This window comes from Peromyscus maniculatus, chromosome 17 (genome assembly GCF_049852395.1).
Source record: "Peromyscus maniculatus bairdii isolate BWxNUB_F1_BW_parent chromosome 17, HU_Pman_BW_mat_3.1, whole genome shotgun sequence".
Taxonomy (NCBI): Eukaryota; Metazoa; Chordata; class Mammalia; order Rodentia; family Cricetidae; genus Peromyscus; species Peromyscus maniculatus.
Window position 1 is genome coordinate 3,609,058 of NC_134868.1, and position 10,214 is coordinate 3,619,271.

General features: G+C 55.1%; 1 protein-coding gene across 40 annotated transcripts in view; it reads right to left on the reverse strand.

Moving 5' to 3' along the window:
• Positions 1 to 10,151, reverse strand: part of Myo9b (myosin IXB) — a 93,902-nt gene extending 83,751 nt beyond the window's left edge. For all 40 annotated transcript variants that reach the window (XM_076553203.1, XM_076553219.1, XM_076553202.1 and 37 more), the window contains exon 1: positions 10,044 to 10,151. The gene's annotated coding sequence lies outside the window, so the exon portion shown is untranslated. The remainder of the gene's footprint in view (positions 1 to 10,043) is intronic.
• Between the last annotated feature and the right edge of the window lie 63 nt (positions 10,152 to 10,214).

Sequence of the window (10,214 nt, forward strand, 5' to 3'; positions counted from 1 at the left end):
CCACCACAACCCATGGTCCCTCTCTGTTCCCTGTGGCCCTGTTTGTTTTTTGTTTGTTTGTTTTTGTATATGTCCTCACTCCCCTCTCCCCAAGACAGGGTCTGGCTATATAGACCAGGCTGACCTGGAATAGCCCATTCTCCTGCCTCAATCTCTAGAGGTCTAGGATCACAGACATGCACCACCACGCTCTAGAGGTCTAGGATCACAGACACGCACCACCACGCCCATCACCTAATTACTATTTGGAAGAATCTGAAATGCGCTGACGAGTGGCTGAAACCAGCTGATCTGACAGTTGCAGAGATCGGAGCTGAGGAGCCTCAGGACAGCCTTAACCCAGCATCCATCCTAGCCCCAGACAGAAGACAGTCCCATGCAAAGGTCAGCTGGGAGTTAAGAGAGCACTTCACAGCTCAGTTTCTAGGAGGGATGGTCCAGTGACAGGATAGGAGATCACAAGAGGAACTTCCTCCCCCAAGTGGAGATGACGTGGCTCATGGGTGGAGCCCCTGCCTAGAACCTCACAGTGAGAGGGTGCAGGCCTGGCTTAGTGCTACAGTAACTGGCTACCCTGCAGAAGGCCCTGGCTTCCATTCCCAACACTGCAAAGAATAAAGAAAATAACAACACTGTAGGTGGCCCTAGGAATGTAGCATGGGTTGACTGGACTCCAGCCACAGTCTAGCATGGAATACCACGAGAACTGTAGGTGTCTGGTGGCCCAGACACTGCTGAAAGGCCACATTCCAGGATGGCCAAGGGCCACGAGCTAGGGGCAAAGTAGAGGAGGGCTGTACCTTCTAGCCAGAGCTCTCAGTGTGAGCCGGCATGGAGGGCACCATTCTCCAGGCCGGAAGTTGTCTGGGCCGCTCGCTGAGATCCACACCAAGAACCTTGGTGTATGAAGCTACTTGGGAAGAGGGCCTTGACAGAACCGAGAGTTGAGAAGATATTGCAGGAAGTTAGAACAAGCCCTAAATGCCATGTCTGGCACTCTCGGAAGACACAAGGCTGGCATGGTGGCACACTCCTGCATACACAGCACTGGGAATGGAACCCAGGACTTCATACACACTTGGCAAACACTCTACCACAGAGCTACAGCCCCAGGGCTGACCCTGCACTGGAGAGACTGAGGCAGGAAGGTCTAGAAGTTCAGGCCAGTTCAACAACACCCTGTCTCAAATAAGGACACAATAAAGAAAAAATTCAGCGGAAGGCAGAGATGGAGACTAGTGGTATGTGACCTGAGCCACAGGCCACCCAAGTCCCAATCCTTAAACAGGCAGGAAGGAGCCTCCACCTGGAGCCTCTGAAGAAGGAAGTTTCTAGGATTTGGGACTTGGCCTCTAAAACAAGAAAATTCTATCCCTGCTGTTTTAAGCCATCTGTCTTGTAGCCACTTATAACAACCCAGCACCCACATCTAGGTGCCCAAGAGGGTACATGGGGTGTTCTACATGCAGTGGTTCTGGGGTGCTGCCAGCAAGCCCCGGAGGAAATGGTGGCCTTCTGTCTCCCCAGCTTGAGTATGGTAAGAGGGCCCCTGAAGAGCCTTCCCTAACTCCACAACGGGATTCAAAACATGCCATTCTTCCTTCCTGAGGCCACTCTTGCTGAGGGATAAGGTACCATGGAAACAGCACCCCCCCCAAGACTGAGCTGGGCCACCTTAATTACCATCTGACATCCACTCTGTCACCCATCTCTCAAGGCAGCTCACCTTGGGGTCTACCTGCCTGTGTCTTGAAAGGCCATTGTCTGTCCATCTCTCTCAACAAGGTCTCCTGTAGCTCAGGCTGGCCTCTAACTCACCATGCAGCTGAGGCTAACCTTCAGGTCCTGGTCTTCCCTCCTGCCTGGATGTCAAGGCATGTTTATATGGTGCCGACATGGAGCTCGGGGCTGTGTGCGCCCTAGGAAAGCCCTCCACCTGGAGCTCGGGGCTGTGTGCGCCCTAGGAAAGCCCTCCACCAACTGAGCCCCACCCCGTTCCACCTGTCTTCTTTGAAGCAGAGCAGAGCATGATGGTCTAGAACTCCTGATCTTCCTATATCGTTTTCCCCAAATGCTGGAACGACAGCCTCTGTCCCCTTCACCCTCCTTTCCAATCAATGAGCACCTCTCCAGTGTCTGCAGGGTCTGGTACTGGGTTACTATCTTGAGAAAGTGGCCAGGAGGGAGGTGAATGACAGGCAATCAGAGCAAAAGCACACTCCCACAGTCACACGGTCCCTAGGAACCCTGGACAGGACTGATATGCTCAGCACCATTTCTGGCTACAACTACTCGGGTGGAACACTACCGGAGAGGCGGATCAGGGGCCTCAACACTGCTCTGGGTCCTCCAGGGTCAGGAAAACCATTCACCACAACAAAGGACTTGTCTTCTGAGGAGCGAGGAGGCCCACAAACCCGCATGTCATGGGGAGGTGGGAATGCAGGGAAGCAACCAGAGCTGGGCACAGCTGGAGGGAGCCAGGCATACAAGGAGCATGAGGGCATAGTGAGGACTCCAGTGAGGGCTGTAGGGCCTAGGCCAGCTGGGGCTAGTTAGGGAATGGGGGTCCCGTGTGGACATGAGAGGAGCCAAAGTAGGGATGGTCAGATGTGGGAAGGAGCCTAGACTGTCACTTGTGTCAGACAGGGACCCTGTGAGGACTGTGAGAGGGTCTGGGGAAAGGGGGCCCCACGCAGGGGTCTCTGCAGGTATCAGGGGAGCTTACAGTGGCAAAGGTCAGACCTACGACAAGCAGGCAAGCTCTGGATGCAGGTGGGGGGCAGAGCACAGGCCCTGTGAGTAACCAGGCTCTGGATCATTCCCCATGCCCCACAGGCTGCAAAATAAAGGCAAAGGACCCTGGCAAGCAGGTGAGTCCCAAGCACAGAACAGACATCTCTGTGGACCTCTAGAATTTCCGCAGACTACCTGTCACTAGGCCCCAGGAGCAGGCCCCACCGTCCCGCCTGCTACTTAAAAGTTGGTGACACAGCTGAGTCTCACTCCAGCCCCTGGGAGGGCAGGAGATCATTCAGCCTCCTGCCCCTTTCATTACTGAAACAGGGTCTCCCATGGAGCCCATACTGGCCTTAGGCTCCTAACCTCCTGCCTCAGAGTGAGTAGGGCTCCCAACTTGTTTTGAAGGGCAGTTGACTTGCAGCCTAGGCCGGAAGATCAGTTAAGGCCCTGTGGTTGGAGCCATCCAAGGCCCAGGGACGGCAGGATCATCAGCAACCCAGTGTCAGGCTCTTGAGTGGGTTTCCCCAGCCTAAGGGCTCTGCTGCGTGGGAACTCCCTACTGATGTCACACCACGGGACTCTCCATCTCACACAGGCTGCTATGTGGGTCTGGTCCTCAGGCTGGGAATGATGGAGCCACTCAAAAAACACTGCCTCTTAGATTTCCAAAGGTCAAGAATCCCCTGCAGGAAATGCCTGGGGCCACAAGGATTTTAGATTTTGAATCTTTCTGGATTTTACATTTACAAATAAAAGAAAAAAAAAGGAGCTTGGTAAGGTGATGCATGCCTGTGATCCCAGTACTTGGGAAACTGAGGCAAAAATTTGTACAAAGGAGATTGAACCGGGACACGCCTTTAACCCCAGCACTCGGGAGGCACAGGCAGGTGGATCTCTGTGAGTTCGAAGCCAGCCTGGTCTACAGAGTGAGTTCCAAGATAGGCTCCAAGCTATACAGAGAAACCCTGTCTCAAAAAAAAAAAAAAAAAAGGTCATGTTGAAGATTTCACCCAACTAAAAGCCAAAACAGCTTCCACACCAACCCCTGACATCGTCGGTCAGCCCTCCTCCCATCAGAGCCCCAGGAGACCCCCACAACGTCTGCACTGTGTCTCTGTTGATGGCAATGCATCTCATGATGCCACGTGAGGAATCTGCCATCTGTAACGTCATGTGAATGGCTTGGAAAGTTTAGGAGTTTGGATTTGGAGATGGTCCTCTGCTCTGGCAGAGCTCTTGCCCAGCATGTGGTGGCCCCAGGTTTGGTCCCAACACTGAAAACAAAACCCAGACATTAACAACAAACTCCTGTCAAGTTTCCTCCAAAGGCCACAGGGACCTGGCTCCACTTTCAAGACCCAGCGTGGCCTCTGTGACCTGTGAGAAGGGATCTAACTAGGAGACTCAGTGCCACATGCCCTGAGCTTGTGTATACCTTTGGTGACACTCACCACCCAACCCACTGGGAAACTATATCCACATGGGGGCTCGGCGGCGGCACTCACGTCACCAAGCAAAGCCCAGGTCCTAAGGCCAGCATGGACCGGTAGCATGGAAAGCTTGTCTCAAGTGTACAACAGTGAGTGCCTCTGGGTTGACTGTCCTCAGGAAACAATGTCATCCCAGGAAGTATGGGAGTGCTGCTCAAGTCCCACAATGCACAGCACTGCCTGCTAAAGAGAATAACAACCTGTCCCCAAACATCTCCTCTCAGAGGCAGAGAAGCACACTTGAACCAGAGTGTGTGTCACACAGCTTGGGGATTGCCCTGGAGCCTCCAGGATACAGATGGTAGCTTGGCTCCTCCCCATGCCCACAAGGCTCGAGACAGATCCAGCAGAGGTGTGAGAAGTGACCTTGAGGGACAACCATTTGCCTCAGCAGCCAAGTCCACACACCTGTAGGGACACTCCATCTCTCAACCTCTCCATCTTTCCCTGCCAAACCTGTGAGCAAACTCTGAATCATCTCCCAGGGAAAAGGTCCAGGTCCCCAGTGGGTCAGGTTCTTCTGCTCGCATTTCCTTTCCATAGTTATTCCCACCAGATAAACTCCATCTCCAAATGACAGTGAGATCCAGTCATCATCCCAAGCCAAGCCCAGGGACCCCAGCATCCTCATCAGCAAATGAGTGCCTGGGGAAGTCCCAGTGACCTGAGGACACAGACAGGAGTCCCTAATGTCATCTCTCAGCCCCTTCCTGGCATCACCCACCCAAGAACAGGCTCTGACTCTGAGAGGAGTAGCAGGGGGACCCACGGTCTGGGTGCCTGCTGCTGATGCACAGCTGTGGCCTTGCTGGTCAGGAAGGAACATTATTACCTCCAAGGCCTGGCTCCCTAGTACTCCGTAAGAGATGATTTATTTTTAATTACGGGTGTTTGTGTTGACTGTATGCTGTGTGTGCAGTGTTTGCAGAGGGCAGAAGACAGTGTCAGATTCACCTGGAGCTGGGGTTACAGGTGAGCTGTCCACAGTGGCTGCTGGGAACTGAACTCAGGTCCTCTGGAAGAGCAGCAAGCACTCTTAACCATTGAGCCATCTCTCCATGGCTCTAGGAAGAATTTTCTGCCCTGGACACCTTCACAGCTCCAGCCAGGGTGTGAACTCCTGAGTGCACAGACAGAACAGTTCCTGTTCCCCTCACTGTCCCTGAGGGCCAGTCCTAGCCTGGCTCCCAGTCAACCCTCCCTCCTCACTGAGAGATTCTGAAAACCTTCCAGAAGCTCCTTTTGGCCAATCGTCTCAGACGGTACTGGGTCCACGACGGCGTAGCTTAGGGATGTTGTTCTCTGTAACACAGAAAAGCCTAGAATATGGCACCCCATCTGTGCTGTTTGTAAGTTTCACCTGGCCCGGTACCCAGTCCTCATGGCTCTGACCGCACTCGAGAACTGTCCCTTGCAACTGAGCCAGGTGTGGTGGCTCAAGCCTATCACCCTGCACCTGAGAGGCTGAGGCAGGAAGAAGGGGAGTTCAAGGCCAGCCTGGACAACTCTCCCCCTACACACCAGAAAAAAGTCCCCAAAGATCACCAGCTCCTTCCAGGCAGAATCCCAGCCTCTCTGGATTCACCGTGAACACAGGAGGGGAGGATCCAGAAAATTCCCTCACCGGGAGCTTTCCAGAGTCAATGTGGCCAACCAACTTACCCACTCCTTAAAGTGTTTATTCAACAGAGAAGAAACTGGATGAACACAGCATGGGGGGTGACCTGTCTCCCCAAAGTCCTCTACTGGCTGAGAACCCGGTCTGTCACTGGTCCAGTGTAAGGGCCAAGATGCCCCACCCTTCGCTCGTGAACTCAATTCTTAAAGTCCAGGATGCTTACTTTCTTTTACTTTTTGGTTTTTTCTTGAGACTCCTGCTGTACAGCCCAGGCTGGTCTCAAACTCAGGCTCTTCCTGCCTCAGCAATTCTGCTGGGACTGCACGTGAGCCCGCTCCAAGCTGCCTGCTCCAAGCTGCCCACCCCTGCACTGTATCAGGAAACGAGGTTCTTCACAATGATGACAATAAAGCGAGGTCCCAACACGGACCTTCATCTGTGTGGCTACTGTCCTCCTGGGGGGAAGTAGGACACACGGACAGGCTCAGAGGAAGATGACAGGAGACAAAGAGGGAAGAGGGGGCCACCCAGGAGCCTCGGGTAGATTACCACGCAACCCGTCCTTGGTCTTGGACTCCTGGCCGTCAGAACCTCGTGGCAGTCAAGCCCTGTGGGTTGTCCATCCAGTCTGTGGCAGACGCAAGCCTGTCAGCATCAGCTCTAGCTTGACTCCACCTCACACGTACACACATGTGCGTACGACATCATGAGTCAACTCTGCCAGCTTATTCATCACCCCACAATCCTCCAGGCTGAACCCCTGAATCACTTCTCAGGGATCCCTGACTAGGAAATGAGCAGATCCCTAGCTCATAGGCTGCATTTTTCCAACGTGCCTAATCGTGGAGGCTTTTCCCAGCCAAAGTGGAGAGCAGTGCAGAGACAAGGCCCTTTGTTCTGCCCCTCCGGGGACCACGAGGGCAAAAGAGAAGGGCCTGTCTTGCTCTGTGAGGAGGCCACGCCTGGGCCTGGCTGAATGGTGGGCCGGGCAGGGGCTGCCTGGCACAGCTGGGTTGGGGACCTCAAAGACACAAAGGCCTGGCAGGTGGGACACGGTATGGGGGGGGGGGCACATCTGAGAGAGGATCATCAGTTGACGTGCCCCAGAGTGGACGACCTTCCCCCACTGAGGTGAAGCAACTATGTCATGGTCATTGGGGAGGGAGGGGTCAAAAGGAACAGGCAGGAAGAGGGACAGACAGCAAGGGACACACACACAAACTCCCAAAGAACTTCAGCAGTGTGGGAAAGGATGGGTACCTTGGGGGCCTAGGCCCATGGAGGAGATAACGCACTTTATCAGAGGCATAGCAATCAGACAACCCCCGAGAATGGAGTCTGGTACAGCTAATCTAGCAAGAAAAGTGACAGTTTGTTTCCAGATGGGGACAGAGTCTCCAGAAGCTCAGGTCAGTGATGAGACAAGGGCAAGAGAGACAATGGCCCTGCTGTGCCTGCCAGGCTGCCTCATCTCACCCACCTGCCCTAGTCCCTCCTGGGTGATCCCTCCTCCCACCCAGCAGCCAGCAAATCTAGCACCCAAGGTCTCCCCACCTCTCCCCCGACTCCTGCAGATGCCACAAAGGGCTGCGGCCATATTCTCTCACCTTGGGTCCATTCTATGGAGCCCACACCACATCACACCACCTGCCTTCATCTTAGGTTACTATCCTCGAGGTGATGTGAGCCAGAGACACCACAGCATCATAGGGTGGACAAGGTGGCCCGGGGAGCCAAGAAGGACCCCACACCAGATGTCAGGACAGTTTGCAGCTAAGTGTGGATTAGGGGCTATTGTAGAGGGTTGGGGTTCAAGGACTTTGTTGACATTTTGCTCTTTTGGGGTGCTGGGGAAGCCTGCACCTTGCATGTGCTAAGAGCTAGAGCACAGGCCTAGCCTTCCAGTCATGTTTCCTGGTTCTAGAAAAAGTCTAGGGATCCATCTTCAAAGCCAGAACCTGCCTGAGTCCATTTTGGGAAATTGGAACAAAGACCCTCTCCTGGTCTGGTGGTTGCCTGGAAAAGACAGCCGAGACAAACAGAAGCAGGGGTCACAGGAAGTGTGCCAAAGAGCAAAGCGATGGGGTCTCTGCTCCTGTCATTGTGGGTTCATCACTGACATGGCTTTCCATGTTTGGTTGGGGGCCAGCCACCTCTTCTAAGGAAACGTAACAGACTCCACTCACCCCAAGCCTCATTCTTGGTGTCCCCAATTCTGCCCCTGTGATAGCCTATCCCACCTGTCACTGTCAGGGCTTGCCGGATGGGAGTATCATTCTCTCTATGAAAAGGGACAGTAGCTGTTCCTCTGAGGCACAAGGAGATCTCAGCTCTGCTCTCAGGAGGCGGCCAAGCACTTGGCACAACCAGCTCTTCCTCAGTTAGACTTTGGACCCATCCAGCATGTGCCACTGCAGAGAGGTGAGGGAGGGGAAGCCTCTTGTCTGGAAGGGTGTCAAGCCAGGAGTCCTGAGTCCCCAAATGACGCACATGGTCACCAGCTAGACTTGAGAGAAGGTTTTACCTGACCAGGAGGAGGTCGAAGCCATAGCTTTGTATTCTGTGCAAGCATACTGGACACCTGGCTGGGGGTGTGGCTCCTTGGTGGTACAACTTATCCAGCATGCATGTGTAAGGCTCTAAGTTCCATGCCCAGGACTGCAGGGCAGGAGACAGAGAAAAGTCAGGGCTGCATAAAACCAAAGGGTATGTACCAGAGACACAAAAGTTAATAGGTGGGCTTAGTTAGCTCTTGAAAAAGGCTGACGTAGCCCAATCCAGTCACTGTGCAGAGGAGGAAACAGCAAGAGTGTTGCACCAGACACAAGGCACTTCCCCCAGGAGACCCCCACGGAGTCACGTGCTGAGTGCACAGAGAAAATCACATGGCCGTGGCATAGGAAGATTCAGGGCCTCCCTGGGGTCTCCAGACCCAAGCAGTCTTTGACATTGCAAGAGGCATGACTGGACAGTGTGCCCTGAAGCAAGCTAAGCTGAAAGCTTTCTTCCAGAGCATTCTGGAAGTGAATAGGGCAGTCATGTCTCTGAGACTTTCTTTATATTCAGATTCGTGTACCAAACAGAGCTCTAAACCTGGCCTTCCTTCTGCAAGCACACAGCAGATCCAGGCAATGGGGGAGGGAAAAGGAGCAAGTCATGCCAATCAAAACTAGGCAGCTCCAGGCCTCTGTAGGAGCAGACAGGCCCGGGACAACAACTTTACAGTTGCCCATGACATCTCCAGCCATTCCTGGACACCTTAAGGTTCTGGAGTCTCCAAGACCAGACAATACTCAAGGGAAGGAAGGAGCTGTGATGCGAGAGGCTGCCAGGTGGGTATCCTGAATGCCGGCACCCAAGCTAAAGAGGCACAAACAGGCCTCCCCTATGAAGCCCTGGAGCTGGGAGACCCCAGAAAAAGAAGGGAGGGCTTGCTGGCAGCTGTGCTTCCCTGGGGCTGGGCTCACAACCACTGCCGGGGGACACATTTCCTGTATGTCGTTTTTACCCATTTAAGTCAAAGGATGCGACTCTCTTGAGAGCGTGGCTTCCACCCTATGCAGCTCCCTCCCTTCTGAAACGCAGTTCGGAGTGTTAGAACTTCTCCCTAGCTCCCCTAGAACCCAGCCAGTCCTTTCTTGAGCGGAAAGCGATGCGCGTTCCAGAGTAGAGAGACAGACCCAGAGGGCGCTGGGACTCGCCCGCGGATCACCCAGCTGTCGGGGTGTGAAGTCAGGAAGATGAATCAAGAAGGGGAAGGCGGGGGCGAGCCTCCAGAGGCTGCACCCCGTCATCTCCGGGGCCGCTGGAGCCCTTTCCTCCTCCTCAGGCCCTCTTTGGGGCTGTTATTGCGTGGCTTTCCAGGCCCATCCTTTGCACGCTCCACTCCCAATAGCGGGCTACCGCAGACCTTGTCCCGTTCTCTGAGCGCGCGGGGACCTCGCTGACACCCGAGGGCTCGCACTGCATTTTTAGACGCTTCTCTCCCTAGCCTGGGCCCTCGGCTCCGCCTCCCTGGCCTCCCCGGTTTCCTGAGACCCCCCAGTTGCCACCTCAGCCACGTCCTCTCGGCAGCCGCTGCTCAAAGGCGCCGTCTAGCCCCGTAAGCCCGCCAGCCTCGTCCCCATCAGCCTCCTCGCGACCAGCACCAACCCCGGTTCGGACCTCCGCCCACGGCCGCCGCGGGAACTCACCTGGACCGCGAACGCCGCGCGCCGCCGGCCCCGGACCGGCTCCCCGCCCGGACGCTCGCCAGCCCGCCCGCTGCTCCAGACCGCCCCGCCCCGCCGCGCCTCGCCCGCCGCTCCCCCGCGCGCTCCCACTTCCGGGTTCCGGAGGGGCCGAGAGGGCGGGGCGCCAGCGCG